This window comes from Diadema antillarum, unplaced genomic scaffold (assembly GCF_040938485.1).
Source record: "Diadema antillarum isolate AM-2024a unplaced genomic scaffold, OU_Dant_1.0 seq00000216_RagTag, whole genome shotgun sequence".
NCBI lineage: Eukaryota > Metazoa > Echinodermata > Echinoidea > Diadematoida > Diadematidae > Diadema > Diadema antillarum.
The window spans coordinates 193,240-216,663 of record NW_027271271.1 but is presented as its reverse complement, the minus strand read 5'-3'; positions in this window follow the sequence as shown (position 1 = coordinate 216,663).

The following is a 23,424-nucleotide window of genomic DNA, read 5'->3' as shown; positions in this document are numbered from 1 at the left end:
CATAGTTTTAAACACGAACTTTTATGATTAAAACGAGATATATACGGTATTTAGTTTTCGTCTTTATGGATGATTTTATACAAAAAAGAGAAAAAGGGGTAAACAGATATTACCTGCAAAATATGGAAATTGAAAATGTTAGAAGTAATTTGTAGATTGCCAAGGCACAATATAGCTTGAATTGGTTTTGACACTGAAGGCACTATCATTAGGAACTGTGCAATACAAATGCATGCTGAATTGTATTGATTCCCATTACCCTGATCTTCATAATAATACTTGTACAATTTTTCTTCAGATTACCAGGATACAAGAAACCCCTTCCAAATCAGGATTCTGCCATTATCTGCCAATCAATGCTAATGCGATGAAAAATAGATAGAAATGGATAGATAGATAGATAGATAGATAGATAGATAGATGGATGGATGGATGGATAGATAGATACATACATACATACATACATGAAGGCCTACATTATGTAGATAGATAGATAGATAGATAGATAGATAGATAGATAGATAGATAGATAGATAGATAGATAGATTGATAGATAGATAGATAGATAGATGGGTAGATACATACATACATGTAGGCCTACGTAGATAGATAGATAGATAGATAGATAGATAGATAGATAGATAGAAAATTGTAATCGGAAGAAAAATCATGAAAATAATTATTATTTTGCTATCATGAGGTATTATTTTGGCCATGTAAGTGATGTTGAGGAAGTCATGAATCAACATTATAGTCAACATGCATTTGCATAAATGGATTTTGCCTTCATATTGAAACGTCATACAATGTCATAAGCTACAGTGGAAGCGTTATCTATTACGTCTTCATATCAAACGCCAAATTCCTTTCCTTTTTTGTGTTGCTTTTCCTAAATCGTATTTTCACACTTACAAATCTTCTTCTTGCAAGTTGCCCAGTGAGTTTACCATCTGTTTCCTTATTACATCTTATCATAATATTTTGTTGTCTGTAGTTTTACAAGCTCTCTTTAATGCAAATCCGCTGATATTTTTAGTTGTGATATTATTGTGTTTCATAGCTATATGTCGACTTTTGACTTTTTGTTCTGTTTTTTTTTTTTCTGAAGCGCATGATCCTTACAAACACACTTTTGAACATCTCGAACATTTTCACACATTTTTCACTCGGAGAATTGAGCGCAGGTTGAAATGGCATTTGCTACCCAATGGCTGTCACTGTAAATTAGCCCTTACCATGCTTTCTATCTCTATGCAGTATAATTTTGCTCTATATCTTTTGGGTTTTCATGATCAATGAAACGCTCAGCGCCCAGTGACATTGTTGCAATTTGTAAAGTTGGTATCATGGTGGCAATCAGGGGATCTTTAACGAAGAAGTGACTGACTGGTTCAAAAGTGTGCAGATTCAATATTTGTATTCATTCGCCTCGTTCGAGTTCCAGAATGCTTATAATTGTAACGAAACACTGGCGCCATGCTGGTCTTAAAGTCAGAATGTGGGTTAATCCTCTCTGAGAGTGCGTCCTCCTGGAGAGAGTAAATGTTAAATGTGTTATCTAGCATTCTTTCCTTTCTGGCTACTGGTATACATGTATATATATATATATATATATATATATATATATATATATGTGTGTGTGTGTGTGTGTGTGTGTGTGTGTGTATGTGTGTGTGTGTATGTGTGTGTGTGTGTGTATGTATGTACACGTATATACATATATTCCTCAAGATCGCACCTTTCGGAGACAATGTATTGAAAATAATGTGTCATAAGCGTGTCAGTAATAAAGCACAGATTAAATGGGATATTATATTTGAAAACACAAAGTTGTACCCTAAATCACGTTGATAAATTGATAATAATAGTAATAACACATTGTCTCCCTTTAAAATGCAATCCAACGTTATTATGTATTCTATACATATAGGCCCTATGTATATTAAAAAACAAAACATAATGCATAAATCAAACCACATTGCTGTTTAGCTTCCTTTCTGGTACCGATTTTTACACCTGAGTAAAAAGGAGCGATTTTTATGAGATCTCTTGCAGCTCATAGATACAAATATGCCATGGCAGGGTTTGAATCCTGGGCCATCTCACCAGAGGCGCAGTGTGTGTGACCACAAGACCACGGCACCCCAACGTGGGGGCACATACGCATTCAGAGAAAAACTCAAGCTCGAACGCCGAATATGTTACGCAGCAACAAGTCTGTTGAGCATGAATTGAGATGCGATCATTCTGGAAGGGAGGACCTAGGACTCCTCTGAATGATAATGCATTCAATAGTGGAAGCAAAGGGGAATAGAATGAAAAAAAAATCGATTTTGCTTCATGGCAATTTTTACGGCTTCATTAAACACCGCGTCATCGACACTGCTCGAAAATAACCGCAGCATGAAAGTCAACGAAAAGAAAGCTCCGTAATTTGATCATTCCGCGAAGGGCTCCAAAATATCTCAGCTCTGCATTGATTACGAAACAAACTTCTCTCTTCGCCATCGTTCCACTTTTTACTTTATCTTTTTGCTACAAAACCACTACCCCCCCCCCCCCGTCTCTCCCTCTCTCTCCCTGCCCTGTTCCCTCGGCGCCATTCTCACTCTTCGTCATGAATAAATTTTGACTCGATGAGCGGAAAATCAAGGTAGTGTCGGTATAATAATCGATATCACTACGGACAAGATGGCCAAGAATCTGCTTTTTTGTCCAATTTTCTCTCCTCTCTCTTTTTTCCCCGGTACAGGTTTGGTATTATATGTACCCATTGTACCGATACTTCCTTTCGAAAGCAGCCAGCGCATTCGCGGGCTCGCCCCGGTTGCTGACGTGGAGTAAAGTTGTGCTTTTCACCCGCGTTCAGATGAATGTTAATATTTGACTTTTCCCCCATCTCTTTTTTTCTCTTCATTTTATTCAATAAATGTGGCAATTCTCGCCTCTGTGTGTTTACTTTTGGTTACTCTAACTTTATGTGGAAACCACTGTAGGTAGAAGTGAGAGAAAAAGGGCCAGGTATTGTGATTAAATCGAATGAGACCCCCCCGCGATTCTCCTTCCGCCTGTGCGACGAACATATGACTACACACGCTCGCACGAACTGCTCGTGATAATAACACTGCCGGATATTAAGTAGTTAGAACGTGTAGATTCACTAATTTCCAACTGTTTAGATAGCGAAGCGCCGGGGCACAATGCCAGCCCGCTCATTGAATACGAGACCTTGTAATGGTGTGTAAAAACTTCACGCAGGGCTCTTTATTACTCTCTGCAACGAGGATGGGGGCGAGCGCAAGTGATATTAATTTGAAATATTTCTTTATTCTTTCCACACTACAAGTTTTGTAATAGGTCACAGGCGTTCTATAATATTGAATCTTGTATCTTTCCGAACATCACTCGAATGAGCCAAAGACTTCTCAAAATGAAGTCCAATATATTCACTTTACGTAAGATATAACAGTACCATCTTGCATTTAAATTTGTGCTTTGTTGTATTTTATTCTGTTCTGTTTCAGCTCATAAACCTTCCTTGCTTTTTTGCCTCTTGACTGATTTAACCATCGGATCATCAGGACAGTAATTGGACAAGTGTATTACTGAGATCGTTGAACTACATTTTCAATTTAATTGCATCTACTATCACTACTCATATCAGTTTTATCATCGCTGTCATACGATCTTAATTTGATGGCGTTAACGCTGTCATTGTTACTTGCAACCTGTCAAAAGTGTTTTGATATACCTAGGTCCTAAAAAGTTATAGAAAATAAATCTATAAGTTATTAACCATAGGCACAGTCTTGAGACCTGCTGAGAGTGTGAGAGAGAGAGAGAGAGATGGAGAGAGAGAGGGAGAGAGAGACTATTGATGAATTTGATGAATATATCAAACATAATCATCATAATAATTTCATCACGGAATGGCTCACTACAGATAGTTGGTTTTTTTTTCAGGTGTATAACGATTTTTCTCTCAATTCCAAATTCTTCAACGGAGTTTATAAATGAATGAAGATGTGTATAATGATATATTATATCTCAAACATGTTATGACAACGAAAGTTTAACCTTGATCTCTATAGTATGATGCAAAAACAAAACCGTTCCGCTTAATTTGAATTATGTTTCCCTTTTCCGACTAGACAAGACGTGGTGTAATTAAAAATTATTCTATGCATTGACAAAAGGGCATATAATTGTCAGGGGAAATGTCTGTACAATTTCATTGAATCGATTATTTTATATCATTCAATGACGACCAACGATATTATACGCGCGTCATTGTGTATGAACGAAGGGCTGACAAATTTGTGGGTCAGAAACGATGTCGTAGATAATGGCTTAATCATCTGGACTTGTCTGCTTGTGCGCAGCGCATTGTTTGTGTCCTCTTCATGGAAACATCCGCCCGCTTTCTTCGGTCCGGAAGCCCTTATTCGTCCGCCCGATCCGTAAAGAGAGGGCAATATTAAGCCAATGATTTAATCAAAGCCAAAAAATGCCGATCCATCCACGCACACACACACGCGCACACACACACGCACACAAAAAATAAGTTAGAATAAAAATCAATATAAATCGGGTCGCTTATCATGTGCATTCGCGAGGAAACTTCAGACAATAAGCACTGTAGAGATCGGCGTGAAATGATGCTAGCGAGTTAAATCTGAGAGAGTTTCGTTTTGATCAGCAATTAAAAGCTCGAGGTCTTTCGACCAAAAAAAAAAAATGAATAAAAAACAAACAAACAAACAAAGAAACAGATGAAACGAAAATGAATTGCAAGGATACAGCGTGAGACACGTGTTGAGCTTGAATGGTTCTGAGTAAACTCGGTTGGGAAGAGAGGAAAAGAGCTTGCTTATTAATGATGATGGTTAGCATAATATTAATGAACATGATTGGGAAAAATGACAGCCGTGGAAACCAAATGTCATGTTCCTCTGCAGTCCCTCCTTCGTGTTGCAGTGTGGAGGCCATATAAAAGCAACTGTAAAATCATGTGAATTTTCCGCGTCGAGGTTATCGCCTGGCAGCGACTTTAGACAAGAACAGAAAAGGGGGAGGGGAAAGGAAGAGAAGGTTCTTACATGCTGTGATCTGCAGTTCTCCTTAATTTTCTGACCATGAAATAAGTCATGTAAGCTACAGAAAAGGGACAGCGTGCAGGGTTATTGATAATTTTCTAAGTGAATAACTTCATTTTGCTCATACCGCTAAACGAACAGTGCACTCCATACTATAAAGGATAGCCGCCTTTGTAGTCATAATGAGAGCTGTATTGTGAGCTACTTACCTCATGTGAAGCTCATTGTGCGTTCACTAGTTAATTGTGATGGGTGTGAATAGAAATACAACTCGTGGGAAGTGGGCATGTTTCGTTCATGCCTACTCATACTTAATACAAACCCTCAATCTTAAGTGCTTATTAATGCTGTTGAATCTGAGAGTTAATTCAGCTCAATATAGACAAAACTAGCCACCTCACCCTGATCAAGATTTTCTTTGATGAAGTATGTTTAGATATATTATATTCTAACGTGATATATCTAGCTATTTTAAGTCAGTTACTGTTACATGATGCATGTGATTGTACAAGTTCAGTAATAATCATTCTATTATTAGATAGACGGCCGTATATATACTCGCACTACAAGCCGGCGATCACTCGATATACATGCTGCGATTCGCCTCTTGACGGGTAAATTACGCGAGAGAGATGCATTCGTTGCAAATTTCCCCGCGATGAACCCTGGAAACTTGTTTCGAAAGTAATTTAATCTGTTTGATGTATGATTCAATTTCCCTCGGAGGTAGCCACCACCTGCTGTCCGTCCGTAGAGTGGTCTTTGCACGTGGCGTCTTCAGTTTTATCCGACAAACGTGGCTCTTGATCAGCATCCGTCTAGCAACGCAGGAGATAAAAACAGACAAAAAAAGAGAGGATTCATCGCTATCAAGAAATTAAGACGCTTTTATACAGACAGGCTTTAGTTTCATCGTTATCAAGGAAGATGCTCTTATACAGACATTATAGGTACACTAGGATGTCATCACCCTCATTGACACAAGCTGAGCATATTATTTTACAAATTGATTACTCGAAACGCCTGATTTACATTGTTTCTATTTTGTTGCCTGCGTCATAATCGAACCTTCTGTTTTGTTGCCTACGTCATAATTGAACTTGTAAATGTCATGACACACGTCGGTGGTTTCCTACACAGAAGACATAACATGAGAAGAATATTTCGCTTTATTGTCTAAACTTGTTAGGTTCAAAATTACCCTCAGATCTACGGTCTCTTTCTTGCGTGACAAGGTAATAAAATGTGAAGATTACGATAGACTCGCGCGCGCGTATTTATGAACGTTCTGCTATTGATACAGGCAATACAAAGAACATGTTTAGTTTAGGAATGTTTTATATTGTGCTGTTACTGCGGTACTTTACTTTTTCTCTCTAGAAATAGAGTAGAAAGAAATGAGTATCAAATCTGGAATGCAACCTCCGAAATGAAGCTGTATAATCGAGGACGAAGATTCGATATTTGAACTCTTTCTCATCACACTGCACGGAGACAAAATCATAGCAGAGCAATCATGCGAGTGGGCTAGCGAAGAAAGTTAGGCAATATTTGCCGTATAAATGTAAATTTACAGATAATAGATATGAATCGCTATGTTATTCTCAAGATTGAGCGTGTACCAAGGCAAAGAAAAAAAAATACCCCGAGAGAGATTGCCGTTTGATGTAAATTTAATTTGAAATATAACACGAAACACCTTCATCGAAAGAAAGAAGATGAAAAGCGCGTGGAAGCCGGTTATATTTGATTCTTGACTGACGCTTTGGGCCGCCGCCTTGGTTTTAATGAAGTCTTACACAGCGCTGAATGTTTCCATGTTCATTTCTATTTCTCTCTCTCTCTCTCTCTGTCTCTCTGTTCTTTTTCCGATCGATTCCTTTATCCTAACCGACATTACCATAATAATAACTTCTGCCTTGCATCTAGGGCATTTTCATTAAAGGCATCATTTTTGTTGACGAAATTCGGATTTGCAACGTAATAGTGTTACGGTCTTTTGGCCACTCATGACGCTAAGCTTTGGAATAATGGCCTGATAATGTGACTGTCGATGTATTATTTCGGATTTCTGCAAAGATTGGAGAGTGATGGAATTAGGGTTAAGTTGGATCTGGATGAAGATCTCATAAAATAACTTGCTTGACTTCGGGAAAGCGCTTCACTCGCGAAAGATGCAGATGATTAAAGACTCCTTTTTCTCAGATTTATCTCTTGAAGTTGGATTTGAGAAGTAGGAAAGCTAACCATTGCTAAAATGTACAGAAAAAAAATCTTTCCCTTTTTATATCTTTTTTTTTACTTCTTTCTCCTTTCTTCCTTCATTTCCCCTATATAGATTGCACATATATAGGAAAACACCTAATGGCTTGAAGAATACAAAATTAGCACAGGCCCTCGCATGGGGCATGGGGGAATATCGATGATTACTATTTCAACTTATTTTTTGTCGTTTTCTTTGAAAGTATAAGGAGTGAAATGACGAGCTAAGTTTTTAAGGAAAAGTACACAGTCATGCTCGATTTCCATGGTAATTTGGATTTCTGGTATGCGAAGTGTAACTCTGATTTCTTGTGGAGGTGTAGGACCAATAGATAATAATCAGAGACACATTGCTGAACCGTAAAGACGGCAACCGGTATTGTTTTAATTACAAGGATTCTACGTGTGAATTCAATTCTCTTTCATTTTGGATACTATCTCTTCCTACACTTTGAACCCATATTTCACAAGTACAGAAAGTGATTACTCTTATTTCTTATATTCATTTATTTATATTTACATTAGCGTTTTGTTCACATATCCAAGCATTCTTTCAATTCTCTGAAACCATTCTTCATCAGTTCATATGAATTTACCAATATGCATTTCAAGGATAAACGATTGCTTACGATGAATTAATTTGAATTTCAAATTGTCAACTGCAAGATTAGGTCTTCAGTTTAATTCGACGTACAACAATTTGGCAATCATAGAATTAACTATCAATGTCAAAATTTTGCTTTTCTCAGGGATCTTTGCAAGTCATCCTCACCATTCGGGGGGAAAATGTTTTGCCCAAGCCTTAAATACAAGTTTCATAACATTCTCCCGGCGAAAGTTTGTCCTTTTCTAAATAGTATATATTGTAATTAACTTTAAACAATGAGTCAATTGCTATCATTGTTAACTAATTAATCCCTGATAGTCTTTGGTGCTATATACAAATAACTCAATTCTGTTCATCTCAATACAGTCTACTCCACTAAATGATTGGATTACATTGCATTTACTTCTCGTTTGGTTTTTGGTTTGTTATGCTATTTATTTTATTCTGATTTATCTGAACGCTTATTTGGCTACTGAACATCCTTTTTGTTATGGAAAATCATGCAAGTGGAAATAATCTTAACATGATGACTGAGCCATTCAGTGAGCGAAAATGAGGGTTTCCGCATGCTTTACATCACTCTAATTTGTTTTGTTTTGTCTTATTTTAATTTGTTTTGTTTTGTTTGGGTTTTTCAGCCTACTTTCTAATAGTCAAATTGTCTTGATCCTAATAAGTATAATGAGACTCGACAAATTGAATAACTAAAAAAGCACACACACATTTTCAGTATGAACTGTTGTTCATTTGTTATGTATAGGAAAAACAGGATTTAAAAAAAGCTGAGTACTATTTCATATTTTCAGGACTTTAAAAAATAAAAGGCAATCCCGTGTACCTGAAATGAGATTGTGTGTGATTTATGAAAAGCTCGCTACAACACGAAATTCATCAGAATATCATACTCGTGCATAGGTTGAAGTATCTATAGTGCTACCCGTATCAAGCTTTGTATCAGCTATAAGGTTTGTGATCTTAATCCATTTCGTGAGGGGAAAGGCATACACAGACTAAGCAATTTTTAATAAATGTATATTAAGGTTTTAAACACACACACAAAAATGAAAAAGAACACATTAGTTCTATCTGAGACTTTGATGAAATGCGTTTACAAGATAAAATGGTGTCAAAGCTACAATCAAACTAAGATAGGTCTACATCAGCTCTTTGAAAGACAGCCGCTCTCGTTTGCAATTCGTCGCAAACGTGAAAAGGCTCGATTTAACTTGAATGCACATCTTGCCAGCAGCGAGACATAATTTTATTCAAACAGTTCGTTTGATAGAAAGATTGGTCTTCATTATTCATGAGCTAAACATTGAGTCTCATTATCAAACTGGAAGGTAATTTACCTTACATTCTCCGTCACAGCAGTGTGTAGAGTGAAATGGGTCTGTATACTGTAACGAAATTCTGTTGAAATGACTAGCGTTTTATAGGAAGTGGACACACACACACACACACACACACACACACACATACACACACACACAAAGAGAAAGAAGAAGAAGAAGAAAGAAAGAATTGTTGAAGAGCCTTTAGAAAATAGGCTGACTTTGTATAGAGGTAAAGCACAAAAAAAATCCAAATGATGACTGTTAGTACCTGAAAAGGAGGAGGAGGAGGAGGAATGAGACGAACTAGAGAGGGAGAAGGGGGAAGCAGAGGAGCTTGTGATGGAGGATTACCTACTCGTCTTACATCATTGACGCCATTTTGAATCTTATATAAGGCGCTGATGCAAATTGATCGGAAAGCCCCGGGAGTGGCCCGCAGCGATATTTACATTTGCAAAAATGCCATCTCTGCGCAAACATGGTGCGGGTGTATTCGGGGTTTCTTGTTCTTAGCCCATGAAGTCAAAAACCTTGGGGCCGTTCTTTTAGTCGGCTTGTTACACTGCTTGTAAGTGCATGTAAAAGTACTAGAAAACAGAAGGGAAGAAGAAGAGTAAGAGAGAGATGGAGAGAGAGGGGAGACGGAGGGCTTACGAAGAGAGGCAAGTAATAAAAGGCGATTAGAATTTACAGAAAATGTGCTCCATTCGGTCATATTCTATTTCCCATTTGCACTTTTTTTTTGCCTTCGAGCGCAGCAAATTAGCGCTAAAAGACAGTCAATATTGATACTGATAACTTTAATTTGAGCGAAACTTTGTGACAGCCTGCTAAGGGGTAAGAGCGGCGAAGAAGAAGAGAGAAAAAAAAATGCTGGACGGCGATAGAAATGCCCGGCAATTATAGTGCAAATAAGACGGCGCTCTGTGGGGCCTGACGGGGCAGCGGCGGAAGTAAGAGAAGCTGATGATGTTTTATTACCGATGAATTCTTCATGTTTGCGGCTTGTCGAGATGTGAAGTGACATCGCCGAAGATTTGTATTTGTTCGAAATATTATGTTATTAATTTGATTTCTTGAATAAGTGAATTACATTTGAATGGCGCGAAAAGGAGATCAAGGCGGGAGATAAACAGATCGAATTGTCTGCTACTCGCTGGCTATCTCGTTACATGATTGGGTTCGCCGTGGATGAGCGCACGTCTTAGCCGGTGGTTTTGGTGTCAATAGCGCCCTCTGAAGTACGTCGTACGCAACCGTGGGGACCATCACGCCCCAGTAAAGGTGCGATTGTATATGAGCATGCTTGGTAGAACGTTTTCACCATTTTTGCTGAAACCGAACTACGATGACTGAGTCAACTCTGTCATCCTTCGCGCGTTACTCCGACTTCTTTGAATAAAATCTGTAATTTTTTTTTTCTCCCAATTTTCTTGTCCTTTCTCATTCACTTCCCTTTTCTTTTCATTCGGTCACGTCTGCTCTCTCTCTCTCTCTCATTTTGACTTCTTCATTTCATAACAATAAACTGCCTGGATCTATCTTGTTCCGCTTATCTTTGCTGCGAAAGTGCCGATTGATTAGGCCTACTGATTTTAACATGATTATTATGACAACATAACAAGATCAATGATGCTAATACCACTTAAGCTGTACTTGTAAATATAATACTGATTATATTATTATTATTGTTGTTATTATTATTATTGTTATTTTTATTATCATTATTAGTTATTTTTGTTATTGTTATTATCATTATTATTATTATTATCATTACTATTATTATTATTATTATTATTATTATTATTATTATTATTATGATTATCATCATCATCATCATTACATTCAATACCATTACTAGTTACTAGTCGTACTGTTTCTGTTAAAATCCTTACCATCATCACTATCATCATCGTTAAGATCATCATCGTTAAGATGATGGTGTATTCTTGTGAAGACTACAAGCAAAGAAAGAAAGAAAGAATATTAGCCATGGTAATCTGTATGCCTCAATTTTCCATGTTTATTATTAATATTCTTTTTTTTTACGCCGGAAATTTTTGCGCATTGAGAGTAGTTAACAGTCATTGTGAAGTCATAATGTCTAATTAGCAAAGTACTTCCCTGCTCCCGATCTATAGGCTGATATCATTTTGGGCGTACGTGCCTTCACGCCCGGCGGGGATCGTCTGATTAATACGGCCATCATGTTTCTGACACGAGATGTCAGCATTTCTCGTTCTCATTTTCCCGCCTTTTCGGGGAACATCTCACTGCATGTCCTCTGACTTGGTGACTCGTCTGCGATCCGTCGCCAAATAGCGCCACCATCTGAGGCTGCTGTAGGGACAGTGGCCATTATGTTTGTCGTTTTTTTTTTTTCTCGAGGTGGTTCTTCCCACTCTCTGATCCAACCCTCCCCCTCCCCCTCTCTCTAGTCATATATGTATGTATGCATATGTATGTATGTATGTATGTATGTATATATATATATATATATATATATATATATATATATGTAATTGTATGAAGATATTTGGATTATTGATGAGTTTATGCGTTTATTTATTTCTTGTATAAATTTAGCTACATTTACCAGTAATTCCATTTATCTATTCATCAATCTTTATATCTGTCTGTATCATTTAAGTTTCCCTGTACATGAAGTAAAGCTACAGATCACTGAGTGGTTCACTTAAGTGCAAGGACAATTATTGTAACAGTTGAAAGTAAATAAAAAAATTCAAAATGATATCCTATAGGATTTCGGAATTGCAACATAAAAGATAAACCGTTTGACATGCAATCTTCGCTTTTTATACATAAAAGGACAATATATATATGTATATATATATATATATATATATATATATATATATATATATATATATACATATATGTATATACATATAATTTCCCTAGGCCTTGTCTTGAAAATTGATACAATCGACTATCATGGCAACGTTATTACGCCCAATTTTGACTGTACCGCGGTTTATAAAACAGAATACGTGATTATGCAGAGAGAGAAAAACAAAGCTTAAATTTGACCATGTGGACTATAGCTCCGGTCACACAGCACTCCACGTCCAAACCACGTACAAAAAGTTATGAAAATCTGGTGGACGTGGTCGTAAGTGGTAATTTTTTTATGGTCAATTTTGGTTTGGCCGTACTTTGTACGGGGTATGGCCGTTGGCGGCTGTTCCACTGCTGAAGCACTGCCTAAGCACGGCTAACCACGTCCAGCCACGTGTGTGTACGCAGAAAAATTCATTTGCGATAAGACGCTAATCACACGCTATTTCCCGTGATACCAATGCGTAACACGCGTCAGATGACCGTGCTCTGCCCGTGACAGACCGCTATGCCCCAGTCACACAGTGCTTTACGATGGGTTACGTCGGCCGTGGATAGATACGGATGAGTGGACGCAGGGGGACGCAGCGTGGACGCAGGCATCCGCAGGGACGTATGTAGACGTAACTGTCCGCAATTCATCCGTAAAGAAACGTAAAATGACGGCGCCAAGCCTGCGAAATGTTGAAATGTTCACAATTTCAAAGAGGGACTCCACGGATGCAGACTTACGCAAGTAACCGTATCCAAACGTAATTATCCGTAACTGAACGTAACTATCCGTAACTGAACGTAACTATCAGTAGCTTGGACGCAGACCATCCGCAAAATAATTTACCTCCCGTCCGCTTGCGTTCATTTACGTCCACCGTAAGTATCCGAAAGTAACCGCAAGTTAACGTATCACAACACTTTCGTCCGCTTACGGATATCTGCGGACAGCTACGGATGCTGCGGACGATTACGTCCTTCGACGTTTTCCGTTTTCCACTCGCATGGGAACACAGAGACTCGTGGGAAGCCACATAACTCGTGTTGCCATGCTGCAGCACCCTTACCTGAAGGAATGCTACAACACAGTCGGAGCAATGGAGAGGCAGAACCGCATGGTCAAGTTATGAAATTTCTCCGACAAATGGTCATTTTAGGTGGCACCCATATACACATGACATCGGTTGACCCTTGGTGCTGAACCTTTTTTTTCTTGCACTCTTTGAATGTATATTTTTCGAAAAAGGCAATATTTTTTTTTGTAGGGGATGGGATGACAGCATATTATTCACTTTTCTGGCCGGGGAAGGAGTTGGACAGCGATAAACTATATCAAATGAGAACAAATTTGATATTTCTCTATAGTCTGACCCACTTTACGCTATGTGAAATGTGTATTACATCTTTTTTAATATATTTTATTTGGGTGTGGGAGGGATGTTCGAAAGTCCCAATGTCTTTTTTTGGAAATTTGATAAGCATTGCTTTATTATAACAATCTCCTTAACATAACCCAGTAAGTCATGAATATCACTGCGCAATGACAGCGTAACCACAGTTTGCCTATTCCATGACTGTAAGAAATATTTTCTTACTCTACTGTTTAACTTATCGATCTATATTGTATTCTATTTGTGGTATAATTAGGTTATGTATTCTTTACATTTATGATGTTTATTCATATTTGAGTTGCACAAATAAAATTTAAACTTCAAGTTCAAAATTTCATCGTTTATTACTGTAAAGCAAAGTAAAGGAATACGTAAATTTTTTTACAACTTGTACGTAATTCAATTTCAGTTTCCCCCAGTGTACAATATAAGACAGTCCAATATGTGATAAACTTGCTGTCATAATACACTGACTTGGCAGGGATCTTCAGGGAAAACCATATTGTCCATAATCATTTATAACAATCTGTAACTATCCGTAACTATCCGACAATATCCGCAACTCTCCGTAAATATTCGCAACTCTCCGTAAATATTCGCAACTCTCCGTAAATATTCGCAACTCTCCGCAAGTGTTCAGAACTATTCGGAAGTTTACGCAAGTTCAAAGAACAAATTACGTACCGATTCGTAAGAATATCCGCAAGTGGACGCAAGTATTCGCATTTGGTCGTATCTCTCCGTATCGCCCGCATTTTTCCCCGTATGTTTTGTAAGAATTTTCTGGTGACGGCAAGGGATCCGAGGGAGTCCGCAGAAAAAATGACTTTTTTGGACGTAACGCCGGACGCAGAGCATTATGTGACTGGGGCCTTACTTTCGCGTCTTTACCGCGTCTCCCCAAGTTTTAATCACTGCCGAAACACGGATTATCACGTGTGTTTCACATATGTTGCACGTCTTTACCACGTGTGCCACCCGTGGTTGTCCGCGGAATAAAATTTTGAGCAGTTCAAAACTTTTTACCGCGTCCGAGGCCGTTCAGATTTTCCCCCGCGTCCTGCCACGTCGACCGTAAATTTTCTTACTCTACTTGTTTGAGTAAGAAATCGACCGTAGCTCGTCTTAAACTCGACATCAACGCGAACAACATCGTCTGCTTCACGGGAGACCACTTTTTGACGTGTTTTGGCCGTGATTAAGCCGTAAAGCGCTGTGTGAACGGGGTTTATCGATAAAGTGAACGCATGGCAACAAAAACAAAACAACTCTTGTCTGAAGTATGTCTTTAACAAAATGCCAACATGATAAACTTATCGACGAATAACTCGTCCCAACTGTCTCAGTAAATGTATCAACATGCTTTGATGTTGTTACATCTCTCGCTTTCCCTCTCTCTCTTTCTTTTAGTTCATGACGGAGGGAACCTTGTCCTGAGAGAATAATTTTAGTTTAATACGTCCTTCCTACAAAGCTGCAGCATTGTTTTATTCATTCATTCATTCATTCATTTTATTTAACCACGGTACTAACATCAGCCACGTCTGTTTTTCAGTCAGTCCGTGCAATAAAAACAAGTATACATAACGTGCTTCATCATCATAGATACAAAGCAAATAAAAACTACATAAAACTACACAAATCCATTAAACATAATATCGTAGGCAAGACACAAAACAGGCAAGACTATCAAATTACAAAATAGAAAAACATTTCCATTAAAACTTAAAATCATAAATATCTTGAAATAATTAATTAAATAATTACTTGATTAATAAAAACAATAGAATAAGATAAAATACAAAATTACCGAAATAGTATCTAACACACACGAAAAACACACTTAAAACTATTGATAACAGATTGCTGTAAAACGAACACTGCACATCCCCTCTAACTACCCTAACCTACGCGTACACACACACACACACACACACACACACACACACACACACAACTACAACCCACCCGCCCCAAATTCTTTAATAAAATAAAAGATATAATCACAAATATTATCTGAACAATAAAAGTTCCTTTGCTCAGGCTAAAACACTGTCATCCTCATTTACTCGCCTTTTAAACTCACCCCAATTTGCTACCTTAATATCATCTCTCAAATTATTCCACAGTTTTGTCCCATAATAAGAAATACTCCTTCGTTTCAACTTCGTTTCAATCTGACCAGTTTGCCGTCACATTCAATAGAGCTGTTTCAGTCGAATGTTTCGGTCTAAAGCCAAACTGACTTTCACTCAATATAGATTCTTCAATCAAAATATCTGTAAAACTGGTTACATACTAATTTCTCCATAATTTTAGCAAAAATGGGTAAAACAGATATAGGTTTATAATTCCCCATGTCACTCTTATCCCCTCCTTTGTGGATCGGGGTTACCCGTGACAATTTCCATTCTCTGGGAAATGAGCCATGCATTATGGACATATTGAAAATGTGAGTAAGAGGTCTGACAATGTAACTTGCTACGGCTTTATTAGGGATGCTGGGATTGTGTCTAAACCACTTGATTTATTTTCCTGTAAACCATTCAACGTATCCAACACTTCTTGTTCAGTTATTTCTTTGAAATCAAATTCATTATTACTCTCATTTTCTTCTTCATCATCATCTTCATTATCATCATTATTATTGTAGCCATCATTCATTTCTTCTCCTTCATGTCTGCTGTGAAAATCATCATCGGTTGAGATAGTTTCCTGTATTTGTTTGCCTATGTTTGTGAAATACAAATTCATCTTTTCTGCTATTACATTTTTGTCCTCAATTTCTATTCCATTTTCCCCAATCTGATTAATGGCACAAGTTTTGTTTTTCTGTGGGAGTACATATTGCAGTGCTTTCCAGATATCACCTGACTGACCCTGGCAAGAAGAAATAGATGCTGAAATATATTCTTTCTTCGCCAAACGTATTTGAGCAGTGACTTTATTTCTTAATACTCTGTATCGATCCCAGTCATCAGGTGATTGCGTCTCTTTAGCTTTTTTCTTTTGTTTATTTGTATTTTGAATAAGTTCAATAATACATTCATTTATCCACGGTGATTTTTTTTTTTACTCTCTTCTTCCGTAAAGGTGCATGTTTATCTACTATTCCCTTGAACTTGTTCTCAAATAATATGTATGCCTTCTCAGCATCTTGCTCTTCAAAAACATCTGTCCATGTCAGTGAATTCATATCATCTTTATACAGCAATATATTTATTTTCTTTATATTTCTGCTATACATATACCTGTGCAGACCGTCTTTACCTTGCTTTGTATAACCCCATGCACAATATATGAGATAATGATCACTCAAAGCGATTGGTAACACTTTAGCATTTCTTATATTATCTTCGTTACTTGTTAATATCACATCCACCAATGTACTTGTCACTGAAGTTACTCTTGTTGGTGATTTTACACATTATACCAAACCGAAATTTTCTGTTATGTCACAAAGTCTTCTCGTTTGCCATGACTGAGGACTAAGCATATCGCAATTCATATCACCTAATATCAAATAATCCGTACCAGTATCATCTAATTTCTGTAAAACTTTCTCGAAAAGTTGAAAAACTGCCGAGGTCGTATTTGGTGGTCTGTACCATACTACTACAAACAATGGCTTAGCATTTGGCAAAAAAATTCAACTACAATAATTTCAAGTTCTTTCTCTTCTAAATCAGTTCTTACTTTAAAAACAATGTTTTCTTTTAAATACATAGCTACTCCGCCATCTGAGCGGTTTCTGTCTTTCCTAAGAAAATTATATGAATCAATATTTAATTCATTATCTTTTATGGTGTCATTCAAATGAGTTTCACTTAACGATAATACATCGAAATCTGTCACATGAGTAAGATGACGCAATTCATCTATATTCTTTGTTAATGACAAGCAGTTGAGGTGAGTTATTTCCAGACCTTTTTCTTGTTTCACTACGGAGGAGCGTAAGAAGAGTCGAACAGTAGATGGCGCTAATCAATGCAATGACAGAGGGAGCGGTACCAGTACTCTCTGAAATACACAACACGATTGTCTGGTTCTCTGCTTTGCTCCCAAAGTGGCTTAAGAACCCAAGTCCATGTATATAATGAGTTTTATCGCAAAACGAGCCAGCTCTATTCTTGTTAAGTTGAGATGTTTGCGATAAAAGCTGCTAGACAAGGAAATAATAAGAAAATATCATTTTGCTCTATCTGACCGCACCCATTTTGCGATAAAACTCTTCATAAACACCGTTACGGTCGCATCCCACCTTCCGTTGCTGCTTGCAGCCTCCGTGTAGCTCTTCCGAACTTCGACAGGTAACCTTCATTCAGCTTGAAACTACTGTACATTGTACTTTGAGACCTTTGGAATTTCCCAAATTACCACGTATAGATTGTTTCTAGTAAAAAGTCTTATCCCCCGCCTCTTTCTGCCTCTTTCTCCTTACCTCTTTCACTCTCTGTCTCTTCTCTATCTCTCTTTTTCAATACCTGATGAAGAACGAGAATTCATGATTAATCAATTAAAGTTCACAAAATTATTGTGCTTCAATTCTCAGCAATTTCTTTCATTGCAATGTTTTACTAATTTTATGAAATTATGTGTATTCAAATGTTTTATTGCAATTTTCGTTGGAAATGAAATTAATGAAATTATAAAATGTTGCTATATCATTCAAAGAATAATGAAATGTGATGAAAATCAAGTGGAGTCGTATTGTTCTTTCCTCATCCAGCCACGCATCAAACCGTGGTCGTTAGGGTTTCGACGTCCAGCTGATATGAAACCAATTTGCTGGAGGTCATCCCTGATGTCCGCCAGGGCACCTCTGAATGGATAGGCGGCAACGATTATCGATACCCACGAGGGCAGTTGACTACTGTGTTTTCCCTTTCAATATAGGAAACCATTATTGTTTCAGTGCCAGCAGAATCCTCTGCTTACGCATTTATTCTATCTATATCGGGCAAGCCTAAGGCAACTTAATTTTGTTAGTCAGAACAGGTATGTGTGAAACTTGGATCTATGTTGGTAAAGAGATACATTAACAACTCTTGTCAAGAGGCGAAATTAAAGGGATTTGGGTCTGTTGATGCTGCGGTTCACCGTAGATGGCGTGCTTCGCGTTGTTCTAACAGTGATAGGTGGAACCGCGCAGGAGTCTCACAGGTGTATATTGGACATAAAGGTCTTGAAAGGGACCTCAGATTCACATTCAAGGTGACTTAAAATAAAATGATTGTCAAAACGACTGCAAATTCAAACCACTTGACGATGACAGGTCAATTCGGTTCGGATGAAACGTTTACTGTTATAGAACTTTTAAAGGGGATGGCTAGTAACTGATCAGTGGGAATCAGTGGAAATGCTAGGAGATGATTGTTCCAATCCTTATGGGATTCATTCAAGAGTACATTATATATCTATTGTTGTGTGAAAATTATTTGCTTCAGAATGGTCTCATATTCAAGTAATGTGCAGTTTAATGTTTCCAGGTTAGCATGCCTGGTCAGTGACGGGGCATTAAGCTGCACATTACTTGAATATGAGACCATTCTGAAGCAAATAATTTTCACACAACGATAGATATATAATGTACTCTTAAATGAATCCCACAAGAATTGGAACAATCATCCCCCAGCATTCGCACTGATTCCCACTGATCAGTTACTAGCCTTCCCCTTTAAACGTACGCAATGCTTCAAGAAACAAGAATATCAATTATAATCCAAAAATTTTATTGCGTTGGTAAGAATAATGATTAATGCCATTACTTGTAACTTTCCCATTGATTTGATAATAATGATATCAATTTCTTAAGATTCGGCATTTTGACTGATTGATAATGGTTTACTGAAAAACATGCAAAATAGTAGTCTAAATGTCAATTAATTACAATACATTGTTGTAAACACAATTGTAAGAAACAACTTTATAATGCTCCGGTTTAACAATAAGTAACAATAACATAGATATGACAATTTAAAAAAAAAAACACACCATAAACTTTTATACGCAAATCTTGTATGTTATAATGTATGTCCAAATTGCATGCATGATTAATGTCTCGTGGTTTTGTGAGTACAATACTATGTTTGTTCACTGTTTATTCTGTGTTCATGTGTAAGACTCGAAATAGAAGGAATTTCCAAATGGACAATAAAAAATGATATTGAAATTGAAATTGAATTCAAGTTGTATCATGTCTTAATCAACATCTAAATTTAGAAACAGGGGATAGTTTTCTATATGTTTGTTTCTTTGTTTTATTGTTCCGAATGATTTTATTTCATAACGAAAGTTTAGAGCAAATTTTGTTGCAAGCCAAGAGGAGACGCATAAGACGATACAGTTACACGCCAACATATTTATGTAATTGTAACCGAAACGCGTGTTTGGTGCCAACTTTTTTTCGGGCAGTTGCCAACGGAACTAATGGTATAGGTTCACAAACTTTAAATTCCACAAATCTATACGTGACACTATCAATTCAATACTTCATGATGTATAATTGTAAGAATCGTCTGGAATGTCTTAATGTCAGGCCAAACCTGCCGTCGCCAAACCAACACGTACGTCTGGGTGCATTGCTACAATATCGTGGACAAGAGATGACGCTTTAACCATTTCCAGCGCAGATCCCTTTAGATGGCTCTGTTCAAGTGTTACAAACGGCTGGGGGTATGTGTAATGGATTCAACGCTTGGGACATAACCGTCAGTGACCGTGCCAAAGATATATAGCACAAAAAAATAATTTTCACGTACATGAGCATGATAAAGAGGGAATGAGAGTTAACTGTGGATGTTGAATGCACTTCCCTCTATGAGATCCACTAGGACACTAACGCCTCAAAGACATGATAATTTCAATGATAATCAATATCAATACCATATTATAGTATTGGTGGAGACGAGGATTAAGCTTTTAAAGGGATCGTATAGTTTTAGTTCAAACCTAACTTCGGGTTTCTAAGATTTTTTGGTGGGATAATGAGTAACTCTTATGAAATATGAAAGAGCATGTAATTCCAAGAGGGATTCAATGTTTATTTGACGAAAATTGGTTTTGAAATGGCTTAGAAATCCAAAACTGAGCAATCCTAATAAAAGGTGGGACCCACCTTTTATTAGGATCGCTTTGTTTTACTTAGTTTTTGGATGTCTCAGCCATTGCAAAACGATATGCTCTGTTTTATTTCATAAGTGGTTTCTTGCTATCTCGCAGAAAGTTAAAAGCCCAATCCTCATCTCCACCAATACTATACCATCCCTTTATCTTTTTGCGAGATACCAAGAAATCCGTTATGAAATAATACAGAGCATACCATTCTAAGAGGAATTCAAGGTTTATTTGATGAAAATCGGTTCTGGAATGTCTGAAACATCCAAAAAAACAAATTAAAAGAAAGTGATCATGATAAAAGGTGGGTCCAACCATTTATTACGATCGCTCTGTTTTGGATATCTCAGCCATTTCAAAACCAATTTTCATCAAATAAACGTTGAATTCCTCTTGGAATTACATGCTCTTTCATGTTTTATGAGAGATTTATCTTTATTTCATTAAGAAAAAAAAAAAACGTGTTGGAAACCTGAAGTTAGCTCTCAACCAAAACTATACGATCCCTTTAAGGTCAAGATATGCCTTCTTTTAATATATAGAGTGTTCATCACATCTGAGACTATCATGTAATCCAAGACTATCGTGTAATCCAAGAAGACGGCGATTGTATTCCATTGTCTTTTCAGGAGAACTACGTAACAAAAGAAACCAAATGACGTGTTTGATTGCAAAGCGGGTTAACCGTCATTTTCAAACAGTTTAAAGGGATTGTATGGAGTTTCGGTTGAGATGGAGCTTCAAGTTTCCAACTTTTTTTTATGATGATTTTTCTTTTCTTTTAGATAATGAGAATCTTCTAATGAAATCTGGAAAAGCGTATAATTCTAAGAGGAAATTAAAATTTATTTGAAACTGGTTTTGAAATGGCTGATGTATCCAAAACAAAGTGTACTAAATAAAAGATGGGACCCAACTTTTATCAAAATCGTTTTCTTTTACTTTGGGATTTTTTTTTCAAAACTTTTTTAGCCCTGCATGGACAGTTTTATTGTCTAAATGTCAACATAATACAACTCATAATCTTCAGCCATAATCTCGTTTTTTCTTAACATTTCTCTCGTTATTATTTAAACAAACAAATGTTGGAGTGACTGCCACTTTAAACTGAACTTACTTTGTTTTTGGATATCTCAGCTATTTCAAAACTGATTTTCATCAAATAAACTTTGAATTCCCCTTAGGATTGCATGCTCTTTAAAGACATAATTTACCATTTGTAAATGAAACAAAAACCCGGTATTAGTGCTTTAAGATAGTTCTAAAATGTGAGTTAGGGATAAAAACAACCACTGTAAAAATTTAAATCCATATAATTGATGTTAAGTGTTGTTAAATACACAAAATGTGAACAAAAGTTATAACAAAAATGTTTCCAGGCTAAACCGTCTACAGTTATGGTTTACTGAGAAAAATATTGATATCTCCTTATATTTTAGACTTTTTTGCGAAAATCTTATATGGTAGGATGTTTTGTGATACAACAGACCTACACATTTGCATCAAATGTGATATCTTGAACATTTTTTTAAATCACTTCTCCCAAAGGTAAACAGGACCTTTAACATTTCATATAGTCATATCTAAGTATAAATTAAAGAATAGAATCCTCACCTCAACCAATACAATACCTTCCTTTGAAGTAAGTCCTTCATCAGATAGAGCAAAAAACAAACAGACAAACAAACAAACAAACAAACCAAAACAAAAATTTTCCAGTAATACTTCATCACACACTTGTTACAAAAAAGGGAAAATTTCTGATATTAAGATTAGGAATATTCCTTATATTTATTATAGTTTTCTTTGTTGTACAAGCTTTAAAGGAGAACTCCGGATGATTTTCATACTTGTACATTTTATTTTGATCAACTATGAATTGGTTTTACTGGGTACATAGAGTTTCAGAATTCAGAGTGATTAGGATAAGGAATAAGAATGTTTTCAAAATTTATAACAGATCACAATGAACAAGGATAAAGACATAGCACCTTCAACATACGAATGCATGAGTGGGGGACTCAAGGAAGCAGAATAAAGGAAGAAAGCATAGCGGCGTTGTAATAGAATTACTAATATATTGTTTCTGGAGCCTCCTACTCATGCGTTCATATGGAGAGCCCCTACTCATGCATTCTTATATGGTGAGCCCCGACCCATGTATTCTTAAGGTGAAGCTGCAATGTCATCATCCTTGTTCAGTGTGACATGTGTTGGGCTCTTCAGAGTATTGGTTTCTCTGCTCAAGGACCGCAATTGGTTCCACAAATCTAAACATGGATCTGTCGATTTATGTAGGCCTACTACATGATGTAAAATATCCTAATTATGAAAATCGCCCGGACTTCCCCTTTAATCTCAAATATCTCAATTTTACACGAATGAAGTTATTCGATTTTGTGGTCATTGTCTTCAAGTGATAAGATAATGACTTCCTTGTGGATAAGATAACAAAGGGTTGACTCATCACTTTCTCGTCATTTCCTGAGTTCTTGACTATTATAAGGACTCTTTTCTCTTCAAAACCTTTAAAGGACAAGTTCACCTTCATAAACATAAGGATTGAGAGAATGTATCAATATTAGTAGAACACATCATTGAAAGTTTGAGGGAAATCGGACAATCCGTTCAAAAGTTATGAATTTTTGAAGTTTTTGTGCAGTAACCGCTGGATGAGAAGACTACTGCAGTGTGTGAATAACTTAGATGTCACATGCGTACAACAATATAAGGAAAATATAAAGAGAATTTCACAAAATTTCATC